The sequence below is a fragment of the Phyllobates terribilis genome, unplaced genomic scaffold (genome assembly GCF_046119375.1).
Source record: "Phyllobates terribilis strain yellow unplaced genomic scaffold, ASM4611937v1 Scaffold_3__8_contigs__length_932513732, whole genome shotgun sequence".
NCBI classification, from domain to species: domain Eukaryota; kingdom Metazoa; phylum Chordata; class Amphibia; order Anura; family Dendrobatidae; genus Phyllobates; species Phyllobates terribilis.
Window position 1 is genome coordinate 930,947,915 of NW_027362763.1, and position 14,214 is coordinate 930,962,128.

Sequence of the window (14,214 nt, forward strand, 5' to 3'; positions counted from 1 at the left end):
AATATTTTTTCATAGCTAGATGCAGACGAAAAATTATTTTGAATTTGCAACCTGATGGAGGTCAGTATAGATGGACTAATAGAACAAGTCCCACACACTGCTAGAAGTCCAAATATTTTTTCAGAGGTAGATGCAGAAAAAAATTATATTCAGTTGGCAACCTGATGGAGGTCAGTATAGATGGACTAATAGAACAAGTCCCACACACAGCTAGAAGCCCAAATATTTTTTCAGAGGTACATGCAGAAAAAAATTATATTCAGTTTGCAACCATATGGAGGTCAGTATAGATGGACTAATAGAACAAGTCCCACACACAGCTAGAAGGCCAAATATTTTTTCCGAGCTCATTGCAGAAAAAAAATATATTCAATTTGCAACCTTATGGAGGTCAGTATAGATGGACTAATAGAACAAGTCCCACACACTGCTAGAAGGCCAAATATTTTTTCAGAGCTAGATGCAGAAAAATATTATATTCAGTTTGCAACCTTATGGAGGTCAGTATAGATGGACTAATAGAACAAGTCCCACACACAGCTAGAAGGCCAAATATTTTTTCAGAGCTAGATGCAGAAAAAAATTATATTCAATTTGCAACCTTATGGAGGTCAGTATAGATGGACTAATAGAACAAGTCCCACACACTGCTAGAAGGCCAAATATTTTTCAGAGCTAGATGCAGAAAAATATTATATTCAATTTGCAACCTGATGGAGGTCAGTATAGATGGACTATTAGAACAAGTCCCACACACAGCTAGAAGGCCAAATATTTTTTCAGAGTTAGATGCAGACAAAAAATTATTTTGAATTTGCAACCTGATGGAGGTCAGTATGGCTGGTCTAATAGAACAAGTCCCACACACTGCTAGAAGGCCAAATATTTTTTCAGAGCTAGATGCAGACAGAAAATTATTTTGAATTTGCAACCTGATAGAGGTCAGTATAGATGGACTAATAGAACAAGTCCCACACACTGCTAAAAGGCCAAATATTAATTCAGAGCTAGATGCAGAAGAAAAATTATTTTGAATTTGCAACCTGATGGAGGTCAGTATAGATGGACTAATAGAACAAGTCTCACACACTGCTAGAAGGTCAAATATTTTTTCAGAGCTAGATGCAGACAGAAAATTATTTTGAATTTGCAACCTGATGGAGGTCAGTATAGATGGACTAATAGAACAAGTCCCACACACAGCTAGAAGCCCAAATATTTTTTCAGAGGTAGATGCAGAAAAAAATTATTTTCAGTTTGCAACCTTATGGAGGTCAGTATAGATGGACTAATAGAACAAGTCCCACACACTGCTAGATGGCCAAATATTTTTTCAGAGCTAGATGCAGAAAAATATTATATTTAATTTGCAACCTGATGGAGGTCAGTATAGATGGACTAATAGAACAAGTCCCACACACAGCTAGAAGGCCAAATATTTTTTCAGAGTTAGATGAAGACAAAAAATTATTTTGAATTTGCAACCTGATGGAGGTCAGTATAGATGGACTAATAGAACAAGTCCCACACACTGCTAGAAGGCCAAATATTTTTTCAGAGCTAGATGCAGACAAAAAATTATTTTGAATTTGCAACCTGATGGAGGTCAGTATAGATGGACTAATAGAACAAGTCCCACACACTGCTAAAAGGCCAAATATTTATTCAGAGCTCGATGCAGACAAAAAATTATTTTGAATTTGCAACCTGATGGAGGTCAGTATAGATGGACTAATAGAACAAGTCCCACACACTGCTAGAAGGCCAAATATTTTTTCAGAGCTAGATGCAGACAAAAAATTATTTTGAATTTGAAACCTGATGGAGCTCAGTATAGATGGACCAATAGAACAAGTCTCACACACTGCTAGAAGGCCAAAATTTTTTTCAGAGCTAGATGCAGACAAAAAATTATTTTGAATTTGCAACCTGATAGAGGTCAGTATAGATGGACTAATAGAAAAAGTCTCACACACTGCTAGAAGGCCAAATATTTTTTCAGAGCTAGATGCAGACAGAAAATTATTTTGAATTTTCAACCTGATGGAGGTCAGTATAGATGGACTAATAGAACAAGTCCCACACACAGCTAGAAGCCCAAATATTTTTTCAGAGGTAGATGCAGAAAAAAATTATATTCAGTTTGCAACCTTATGGAGGTCAGTATAGATGGACTAATAGAACAAGTCCCACACACAGCTAGAAGGCCAAATATTTTTTCAGAGCTAGATGCAGAAAAAAATTATATTCAATTTGCAACCTTATGGAGGTCAGTATAGATGGACTAATAGAACAAGTCCCACACACTGCTAGAAGGCCAAATATTTTTTCAGAGCTAGATGCAGAAAAACATTATATTCAATTTGCAACCTGATGGAGGTCAGTATAGATGGACTAATAGAACAAGTCCCACACACAGCTAGAAGGCCAAATATTTTTTCAGAGTTAGATGCAGACAAAAAATTATTTTGAATTTGCAACCTGATGGAGGTCAGTATAGCTGGACTAATAGAACAAGTCCCACACACTGCTAGAAGGCCAAATATTTTTTCAGAGCTAGATGCAGACAAAAAATTATTTTTAATTTGCAACCCGATGGAGGTCAGTATAGATGGACTAATAGAACAAGTCCCACACACTGCTAAAAGGCCAAATATTAATTCAGAGCTAGATGCAGAAAAAAAAATATTTTGAATTTGCAACCTGATGGAGGTCAGTATAGATGGACGAATAGAACAAGTCTCACACACTGCTAGAAGGCCAAATATTTTTTCAGAGCTAGATGCAGACAGAAAATTATTTTGAATTTGCAACCTGATGGAGGTCAGTATAGATGGACTAATAAAACAAGTCCCACACACAGCTAGAAGCCCAAATATTTTTTCAGAGGTAGATGCAGAAAAAAATTATATTCAGTTTGCAACCTTATGGAGGTCAGTATAGATGGACTAATAGAACAAGTCCCACACACAGCTAGAAGTCCAAATATTTTTTCAGAGCTAGATGCAGAAAAAAATTATATTCTATTTGCAACCTTATGGAGGTCAGTATAGATGGGATAATAGAACAAGTCCCACACACTGCTAGAAGGCCAAATATTTTTTCAGAGCTAGATGCAGAAAAATATTATATTCAATTTTCAACCTGATGGAGGTCAGTATAGATGGACTAATAGAACAAGTCCCACACACAGCTAGAAGGCCAAATATTTTTTCAGAGTTAGATGCAGACAAAAAATTATTTTGAATTTGCAACCTGATGGAGGTCAGTATAGATGGACTAATAGAACAAGTCCCACACACTGCTAGAAGGCCAAATATTTTTTCATAGCTAGATGCAGACAAAAAATTATTTTGAATTTGCAACCTGATGGAGGTCAGTATAGATGGACTAATAGAACAAGTCCCACACACTGCTAGAAGTCCAAATATTTTTTCAGAGGTAGATGCAGAAAAAAATTATATTCAGTTGGCAACCTGATGGAGGTCAGTATAGATGGACTAATAGAACAAGTCCCACACACAGCTAGAAGCCTAAATATTTTTTCAGAGGTAGATGCAGAAAAAAATTATATTCAGTTTGCAACCATATGGAGGTCAGTATAGATGGACTAATAGAACAAGTCCCACACACAGCTAGAAGGCCAAATATTTTTTCCGAGCTCATTGCAGAAAAAAAATATATTCAATTTGCAACCTTATGGAGGTCAGTATAGATGGACTAATAGAACAAGTCCCACACACTGCTAGAAGGCCAAATATTTTTTCAGAGCTAGATGCAGAAAAACATTATATTCAATTTGCAACCTGATGGAGGTCAGTATAGATGGACTAATAGAACAAGTCCCACACACAGCTAGAAGGCCAAATATTTTTTCAGAGTTAGATGCAGACAAAAAATTATTTTGAATTTGCAACCTGATGGAGGTCAGTATAGATGGACTAATAGAACAAATCCCACACACTGCTAGAAGGCCAAATATTTTTTCAGAGCTAGATGCAGACAAAAAATTATTTTGAATTTGCAACCTGATGGAGGTCAGTATAGATGGAGTAATAGAACAAGTCCCACACACTGCTAGAAGTCCAAATATTTTTTCAGAGCTAGATGAAGAAAAATATTATATTCAATTTGCAGCCTGATGGAGGTCAGTATAGATGGACTAATAGAACAAGTCCCAAACACAGCTAGAAGGCCAAATATTTTTTCAGAGCTAGATGCAGAAAAAAATTATATTCAGTTTGCAACCTGATGGAAGTCAGTAGAGATGGACTAATAGAACAAGTCCCACACACAGCTAGAAGTCCAAATATTTTTTCAGAGGTAGATGCAGAAAAAAATTATATTCAGTTTGCAAACTTATGGAGGTCAGTATAGATGGACTAATAGAACAAGTCCCACACACAGCTAGAAGGCCAAATATTTTTTCAGAGGTAGATGCAAAAAAAAATTATATTCAATTTGCAACCATATGGAGGTCAGTATAGATGGACTAATAGAACAAGTCCCACACACTGCTAGAAGGCCAAATATTTTTTCAGAGCTAGATGCAGACAAAAAATTATTTTGAATTTGCAACCTGATGGAGGTTAGTATAGATGGACCAATAGAAAAAGTCTCACACACAGCTAGAAGACCAAATATTTTTTCAGAGCTAGATGCAGAAAAATATTATATTCAATTTGCAACCTGATGGAGGTCAGTATAGATGGACTAATAGAACAAGTCCCACACACTGCTAGAAGTCCAAATATTTTTTCAGAGCTAGATGCAGAAAAAAATTATATTCAGTTTGCAACCTGATGGAGGTCAGTATAGCTGGACTAATAGAACAAGTCCCACACACTGCTAGAAGGCCAAATATTTTTTCAGAGCTAGATGCAGACAAAAAATTATTTTGAATTTGCAACCTGATGGAGGTCAGTATGGATGGACTAATAGAACAAGTCCCACACACTGCTAAAAGGCCAAATATTAATTCAGAGCTAGATGCAGAAAAAAAATTATTTTGAATTTGCAACCTGATGGAGGTCAGTATAGATGGACTAATAGAACAAGTCTCACACACTGCTAGAAGGCCAAATATTTTTTCAGAGCTAGATGCAGACAGAAAATTATTTTGAATTTGCAACCTGATGGAGGTCAGTATAGATGGACTAATAGAACAAGTCCCACACACAGCTAGAAGCTCAAATATTTTTTCAGAGGTAGATGCAGAAAAAAATTATATTCAGTTTGCAACCTTATGGAGGTCAGTATAGATGGACTAATAGAACAAGTCCCACACACTGCTAGAAGGCCAAATATTTTTTCAGACCTAGATGCAGAAAAATATTATATTCAATTTGCAACCTGATGGAGGTCAGTATAGATGGACTAATAGAACAAGTCCCACACACAGCTAGAAGGCCAAATATTTATTCAGAGTTAGATGCAGACAAAAAATTATTTTGAATTTGTAACCTGATGGAGGTCAGTATAGCTGGACTAATAGAACAAGTCCCACACACTGCTAGAAGGCCAAATATTTTTTCAGAACTAGATGCAGACAAAAAATTATTTTGAATTTGCAACCTGATGGAGGTCAGTATAGATGGACTAATAGAACAAGTCCCACACACTGCTAAAAGGCCAAATATTTATTCAGAGCTCGATGCAGACAAAAAATTATTTTGAATTTGCAACCTGATGGAGGTCAGTATAGATGGACTAATAGAACAAGTCCCACACACTGCTAGAAGGCCAAATATTTTTTCAAAGCTCGATGCAGACAAAAAATTATTTTGAATTTGCAACCTGATGGAGGTCAGTATAGATGGACTAATAGAACAAGTCCCACACACAGCTAGAAGGCCAAATATTTTTTCAGAGCTAGATGCAGAAAAAAATTAGATTCAATTTGCAACCATATGGAGGTCAATATAGATGGACTAATAGAACAAGTCCCACACACTGCTAGAAGGCCAAATATTTTTTCAGAGCTAGATGCAGAAAAAAATTATATTCAGTTTGCAACCTGATGGAGGTCAGTATAGATGGACTAATAGAACAAGTCCCACATACAGCTAGAAGCCCAAATATTTTTTCAGAGCTAGATGCAGAAAAAAATTATATTCAATTTGCAACCATATGGAGGTCAGTATAGATGGACTAATAGAACAAGTCCCACACACTGCTAGAAGGCCAAATATTTTTTCAGAGCTAGATGCAGACAAAAAATTATTTTGAATTTGCAACCTGATGGAGGTCAGTATAGATGGACTAATAGAACAAGTCTCACACACTGCTAGAGGGCCAAATATTTTTTCAGAGCTAGATGCAGACAGAAAATTATTTTGAATTTGCAACCTGATGAAGGTCAGTATAGATGGACTAATAGAACAAGTCCCACACACAGCTAGAAGCCCAAATATTTTTTCAGAGGTAGATGCAGAAAAAAATTATATTCAGTTTGCAACCTGATGGAGGTCATTATAGATGGACTAATAGAACAAGTCCCACACACAGCTAGAAGCCCAAATATTTTTTCAGAGGTAGATGCAGAAAAAAATTATATTCAGTTTGCAACCTTATGGAGGTCAGTATAGATGGACTAATAGAACAAGTCCCACACACAGCTAGAAGGCCAAATATTTTTTCAGAGCTAGATGCAGAAAAAAATTATATTCAATTTGCAACCATATGGAGGTCAGTATAGATGGACTAATAGAACAAGTCCCACACACTGCTAGAAGGCCAAATATTTTTTCAGAGCTAGATGCAGACAAAAAATTATTTTGAATTTGCAACCTGATGGAGGTCAGTATAGATGGACTAATAGAACAAGTCTCACACACTGCTAGAGGGCCAAATATTTTTTCAGAGCTAGATGCAGACAGAAAATTATTTTGAATTTGCAACCTGATGAAGGTCAGTATAGATGGACTAATAGAACAAGTCCCACACACAGCTAGAAGCCCAAATATTTTTTCAGAGGTAGATGCAGAAAAAAATTATATTCAGTTTGCAACCTGATGGAGGTCATTATAGATGGACTAATAGAACAAGTCCCACACACAGCTAGAAGCCCAAATATTTTTTCAGAGGTAGATGCAGAAAAAAATTATATTCAGTTTGCAACCTTATGGAGGTCAGTATAGATGGACTAATAGAACAAGTCCCACACACAGCTAGAAGGCCAAATATTTTTTCAGAGCTAGATGCAGAAAAAAATTATATTCAATTTGCAACCTTATGGAGGTCAGTATAGATGGACTAATAGAACAAGTCCCACACACTGCTAGAAGGCCAAATATTTTTTCAGAGCAAGATGCAGACAAAAAATTATTTTGAATTTGCAACCTGATGGAGGTCAGTATATATGGACTAATTGAACAAGTCTCACACACTGCTAGAAGGCCAAATATTTTTTCAGAGCTCGATGCAGACAGAAAATTATTTTGAATTTGCAACCTGATGGAGGTCAGTATAGATGGACTAATAGAACAAGTCCCACACACAGCTAGATGCCCAAATATTTTTTCAGAGGTAGATGCAGAAAAAAATTATATTCAGTTTGCAACCTGATGGAGGTCAGTATAGATGGACTAATAGAACAAGTCCCACACACAGCTAGAAGCCCAAATATTTTTTCAGAGGTAGATGCAGAAAAAAAATATATTCAGTTTGCAACCTTATGGAGGTCAGTATAGATGGACTAATAGAACAAGTCCCACACACAGCTAGAAGGCCAAATATTTTTTCAGAGCTAGATGCAGAAAAAAATTATATTCAATTTGCAACCTTATGGAGGTCAGTATAGATGGACTAATAGAACAAGTCCCACACACTGCTAGAAGGCCAAATATTTTTTCAGAGGTAGATGCAGAAAAATATTATATTCAATTTGCAACCTGATGGAGGTCAGTATAGATGGACTAATAGAACAAGTCCCACACACAGCTAGAAGGCCAAATATTTTTTCAGAGTTAGATGCAGACAAAAAATTATTTTGAATTTGTAACCTGATGGAGGTCAGTATAGATGGACTAATAGAACAAGTCCCACACACTGCTAGAAGTCCAAATATTTTTTCAGAGCTAGATGTAGAAAAATATTATATTCAATTTGCAGCCTGATGGAGGTCAGTATAGATGGACTAATAGAACAAGTCCCACACACAGCTAGAAGGCCAAATATTTTTTCAGAGCTAGATGCAGAAAAAAATTATATTCAGTTTGCAACCTGATGGAGGTCAGTATAGATGGACTAATAGAACAAGTCCCACACACAGCTAGAAGCCCAAATATTTTTTAAGAGGTAGATGCAGAAAAAAATTATATTCAGTTTGCAACCTTATGGAGGTCAGTATAGATGGACTAATAGAACAAGTCCCACACACAGCTAGAAGGCCAAATATTTTTTCAGAGCTAGATGCAGAAAAAAATTATATTCAATTTGCAACCTGATGGAGCTCAGTATAGATGGACTAATAGAACAAGTCCCACACACTGCTAGAAGGCCAAATATTTTTTCAGAGCTAGATGCAGACAAAAAATTATTTTGAATTTGCAACCTGATGGAGGTCAGTATAGATGGACCAATAGAATGATGCTATGCCCAAAAAGTTTTACTTCACTAGGTGCAGTAAAAAAAATGGTATTCTATACACAGGTGGTGTATCTTGCAACACAGATAGGCTACTCCACTGACTAACACACTCTGCAATAGGCCAAAAAGGATTAGCTTTGCTAGATTCAGCCAAATGCTGTGAAAAAAAACTTGTACAGCACTGGCACAGACCTGCCTGGCAAAAAGTGATAGGAACTGATGTAACCTAGCCCTGAAAAGGACTGCAATTACAATTATTCTTTACTCCCAACCTATCTATTTAAGAGCACAGACCTGCCTGATAAAAGTCGTATGAAATGATGTAACGTAGTCCTTAAAAGGACTGCAATCACAACTATTCCCTACTCCCAAGCTATCTGTAGATTTGTGCGAAAATTGGCTTGAAATTAACAAGGTATAGCGCACACAGCAACAGCGGTGCCGTCTAACACGCAGCTGCAGCAGTGAGAAAATGGTGGCGACGGGGAAAATGGCTTGGTCTTATAGGGCAAGGACATGTGACATACACTGCCAATGACACATGCCCTTGCTTGTGTGAAAAAAAGCACTTCGCTCCGTGTGTGCGCTGCTGATAGGCTGACAGATTGCACCTCCCCACTGCAAATGCGGGAAAGAGAAAAAAAAATGGAGATCTTCATTGTTCCTGCAGAGATCCATCCCCTGCCCCTCCCCCCACCCCGCTGTACACTCAAACTGCGTATTAACATTAATTTTCATCATTACTGAGAAAAAATCCAGTTATGATTTTGGTGCACGAACAGTTATCGAACATAACCTCGAACAGCCGAATTTTTCTCAAATCGTTCGTGTTCGCCGAACGGCTCGAACACCGCCCAAAACAGCTCGAATTTGAGATTGGCGAACAGTTCGAGTCGAACAACGCTCATCTCTAAATATGAAGAGTAGGTTTGTTTTGTAGTCTTTAGGGCCAGTGTTTTGGTAAGCAAGATTTCCTGTTGGATAATTTGGCTTTAAACTCAAACAAACATAGGATAAGATATGTGAAGGAATCTGTAGTTTTACATTTTAGCAAAATGAGAACATTCAGTTTTTGAACTAGTTAATAAATGTGAGTTTCTCTTCCTATTCAGCACATAACAGCCAATTTGTGTTGATTTGGAGTAAGAAGATAAATAAGAAAACCTGTAATTTAAATATCATGTTAACGTTTAAAAAAGCATAAGTAACAAAACAGAGAATAAATTACATACCCAGAAGCTGTACGCAGCAGCAATAATCAAGTTGTACAATCTACTGCAAACATCTCTGTGACAGGAAACCTTTTCACAAGCTAGTTACATTACCAAGATTGCTTAAGAGGAAAGCAGCATGTGCACGCTGTGTAGATTTATCCAATACGTCACTTTCTAAAAATCATTGTCACACTTTCTGAGCCTATATGTTGCTTAATGTAAAAGAGGGGAACTGAAACGAAGTCTATGCTTAGCTTCAAGACTGCTAAAGGGAATCTGTCATTGGGCTTTCTCTACATCATCTGAGAGCAGCATAAAATAAAGACAGAGATCCTGATTCCAGTGATGCTACTTATTGGGCTGACTGCTGTAGTTCTAATAAAATCACTGTTTTTTAAGCAGGGGATTATCACTAGAGGACTAATAAATCTGCTGCCATGTAGTCCTTCATATTCATGAGCTCTGTATAATACTGTCCCCACCACTAATTGACAGCTTTATGCCTATGCACAGCATTCACAGAAAGCTGTCAAGTGGTGTAGGCAGAGTTATACATAACTCAGCAGATAAAACAGTTATTTTAATCAAAACTTCAGCAAGCAGCCCAGCAAGTGACACATCACTCGAATCTGGGTCTCTGCCCCTACATCATGCTGCTCTCAGATGACATAAAAAAAAACCTGGTGACATATTCCTTTAAAATGTAAATGCATAATTATATTCATCATGTTACTACAGTATGCCACATATTTGCTCCTCTAGAATGAGTGACCTTATGGTCTATGAGAGAAAGCGAATATAATAGGTAAGAGAGTTGCTGAAGATGCGACTCTAGGATATTGTAGCTTTTATCTAAAAAAACTGAGCAAATAAAGCTGTAGTGTAAAGTATGAAGGATAGAGCAGCTGCCTGAGCCACTGATGAGACAAGGAAAACTTTTCAGATTACATTATATTTCCTAAGACTTGCTGACCATGATTTTATTTTTGCAATGCACAATTAAAGAAACCAAGCAGCTGAAAAAAATAAATAGCAGGTAATTACCACCCATGGAAGAATGACTTAAAGGACTCACTGGGACTAACATATGGAAGACCAGCCCATGGAATAGGTCATCAATATGACATCAATGGGTGGTCAACATCCAGCAACCCCACCAATCAGATATTTCCTCCAGAAACTGCTGGAAATAATCAATGTATGAAGTGTAACACTGCATCTCCTTACTTTATTTAGTGGCCAAATTAGCAGTAGTTCAAAACTATAAGTGTGACAAAATAACCTTACAATATAACTGTTACAGTATCATTATAATATAACTATTTGTAGAACCTGAGCCTTCCAAATTAAAAAAATTAGTAGTAGTTCACTATAACAAATTCACCATAGTGTAGACCTAAAACATCAAGCAAACGAGATTGAAACATCCTTTAGGCTTTATTCATACAGTATTTTTGATCAGTATTTTATTAGTATTTGTATGCCAAAACAAGGAGTGTCTCCAAAACAATGAACAGGTGTCAAACTTTCAATTATAGTTTTCCTCTGTAAGTTCCACTCGTAGTTTTGTTATACAAACCCTGATGCAAAATACCGACCAAATACTTACATCTGAATAAGCTATAACAAAAATGGTAAAATATAAAACATAACTTTTATTCTAAGACTGTTACTTCACCGGCCAATGCCATGTTATTTGCTACGCAGATTTTGTTCCCCAGGTGACCTCATGCCAAGAAGTATAAAAATAAGTTTTAAATAAGCATAACCTCTACTAACCACCCAACTCAGGTGAGAGAGATCTGCCAATAAACTAAAGTAAAGCAGGGAAAAGCCAGCATGGGGCTGCACTGGATTAGTCTCTTCTATTTCTATGGTCCCCGGCAAGATTATTAAACTATGTTTTCTCTCAAACACAGAAGCATCTTAGAGAAAGCCACACCTGGCTGCAATCGTGAAGCAAGGCTCTGATTCATACTGCCTGCAGCTTGGGAACAGTAAATCAACGTACGGCTGCTCATTTAAACAGTAAAACACAGGGTTAAACTGTCCCTAGAAAAGACCTGGGGATATTGGTGTACACTAAACTCAACTTTAGTGACCAGTAGAGATGAACAACCTCTCAAGATTCGATTCGTTCAGATCTGCAAACTTCCCATTGTTCGACGAACAGTTCGCCGAATAGTTCATCCAACATATCCGAATCCCATTGCATTAAATAGGAGGCAAAACCAAACGCATAAACAACACTTTCAAAGAGGCTCAAAAGCTACCAAAACCGCTCAAATTGAGAGCAGACACTTGGAAAAGTGGCATCGATTGACCCACAGTACAAATAGTATAATTATTATTTACTATTATAGTACCATTTATTTCATGGCGCTTTACAAGTGAAAAGGGGTCACCGACTGGTACACGAGGAAGACAAGGAGGTGGAGGAGGAGGAAGACGAGGTTGTTACATTGCAGCTTCCCGCACAGACACTGAGTGATGCAACTTCGACAAGCACTGCATCCACAACTGTGGTTGTGGTTAGCAGCGGTCGTGGGTCTGCATTTCGCAGGGGCAGCAAGCGTTGCCTAGTCTGGGTCTTTTTGGAGACCGCAAAGGATGACATAACTCACATTATCTGCCAATTTTGTTAAAAACGACTGAGTAGAGGCAAAAATTGCAATAATTTGACTAGTACATGCAATAACTGGTACATGTGCGATCAAATGCATTAGACTGGGAATCTCACTTCGCTAAAATACAGACTAGTGGGCCTCGCCAAGCACCGGATGCCCTATCAACAGCAACTGCTGCTTCTTCCTCCTCCAACACTGTGGCCTGTGTTCTCACACAGATCTCCGACCGCAGAATCTCCACTTGTTTACCTGCCACAGTCTGGGTGAGTGAGAGACCATCAGCTGTTACGGAAATGGACATGCCTGTTTTTGACCAATCTCAGACACCGAGCACACCACATCTTTCTCAATCCACCAAAACATCTGTGCCTGCACCTCTCTCACAGTCCAGCAGTTTGTCATGTTCACCCTACTCCACCCTCTCTCAGCACAGCAGCCAGCCCTCGGTCCTGCAGTTGTGGTCATGTAAAAGATTGCTTTGGCATGTGTAGGAGGAAACAAAGAGCTTGAGCTTCACGACCTCCAATCTGTTGACCATGAAAATGCTGCCTTTCCACTTGGTGGATACAGACGTTTTCTGAAAGCTGAATGCCATCGCAGTCCCCCAGTACCAGTTGCCCAGTCGCCATTATTTCTCTAAGAAAGATGTGCCTGCACTACACCAGAATGTTGCAGACAACATCACCCATTCCTTGAAAAATCTATGTCTGATAGGGTGCATTTCACCACTGACACCTGGACAAGAAAGCATGGCCAGGGGCATTATATCTCGCTGACTGAGCACTGGGTGACTCTGGTGGCTGTGGGGGCAGGTGGGGACGGGACTTCTTGACAAGTCTTGGATCCGTAAGGCTTGCAGCGCACTTGGGGATGGAGAAGTAAACCACTACAAACCAGAAGATGGAGAACTAAACTAATAGACAACAGGGGTTGGAGAGCTAAGCTACTAAACAGATAGGGTTGGAGAAGTAAACCACTACACACCAGAACATGGAGAGCTAAACTAATAGACAACAGAGGTTGGAGAATTAAACTAACTACTAAACAGCTAGAGTTGGAGAACTAAATGACTATTACGCGCCCCCTAGGACCGTGGGGTACTCGACACTGTGTCGGTCGGTTCCTTGGGATAGTCACGGTGGCGTGACCCAGTCCGGGACCCTGGGCAGTCAATAAAAAGGACAGTTTATTTAGGGGAAAAGTTTAGTGACGCCACCAGTGTTATGCGGCTATAGGTGGCCGCCGCTGCTGAAAGAGACCGCTGGGGCCGTTGGTGACGCAGCTGGGATGGATTTGCTCCCCACGGGTAGAGCTGGGCCCCGGGGCTACCGGTACGGTTTATGTAGGGGATTGTGGATGTTGGGGTGCAGGACTGAGGGTGCAGATAATGAGCAGACGACACAAGAATGGTGGTTTCCTCTACCTTTACTTGATGTTTGATGGTGCAGACTGGGGCACTGGTAACAGAAGGTAATGGAGATCCGGGCAGCCTAAAAGCAATTTAGGATCCACCTCGCCAGGTGGGTTCGTAGGCTTCCTTCTGCGCTGTCCTCTTTGGCCCTGCTGCCTAAAGCTATGCTGCAGCCCTCTTTCCTGAGTGATCGTTAAATCCTAGCCCGTATGGCAGGCAGCTCGAGCCTTTTACAGGTGTCGCTCCTTTGTGGCAGCTCTGGGCTCTATTATGCTGCTGAGCCGCCGGGTGTTAGCTGCCAGGACTTCAGTACCCGTGCAACCACGAACTCTGGTGTCCAGTTTCTGGCGCTTTTCTGGATACAGCAGAATAT

The 14,214-nt window shown here is 38.9% G+C and overlaps 1 protein-coding gene across 3 annotated transcripts in view; it reads right to left on the reverse strand.

Annotated features, from left to right (window-relative positions):
- The window catches only part of IPCEF1 (interaction protein for cytohesin exchange factors 1), a 686,360-nt gene extending 676,424 nt beyond the window's left edge, over positions 1-9,936 (reverse strand). Inside the window, exon 1 of one of the 3 annotated variants that reach the window (XM_073672835.1) lies at positions 9,822-9,936. The gene's annotated coding sequence lies outside the window, so the exon portion shown is untranslated. The remainder of the gene's footprint in view (positions 1-9,821) is intronic. The other 2 variants (XM_073672839.1, XM_073672837.1) reach the window with 2 other exon arrangements.
- Positions 9,937-14,214: the final 4,278 nt, after the last annotated feature.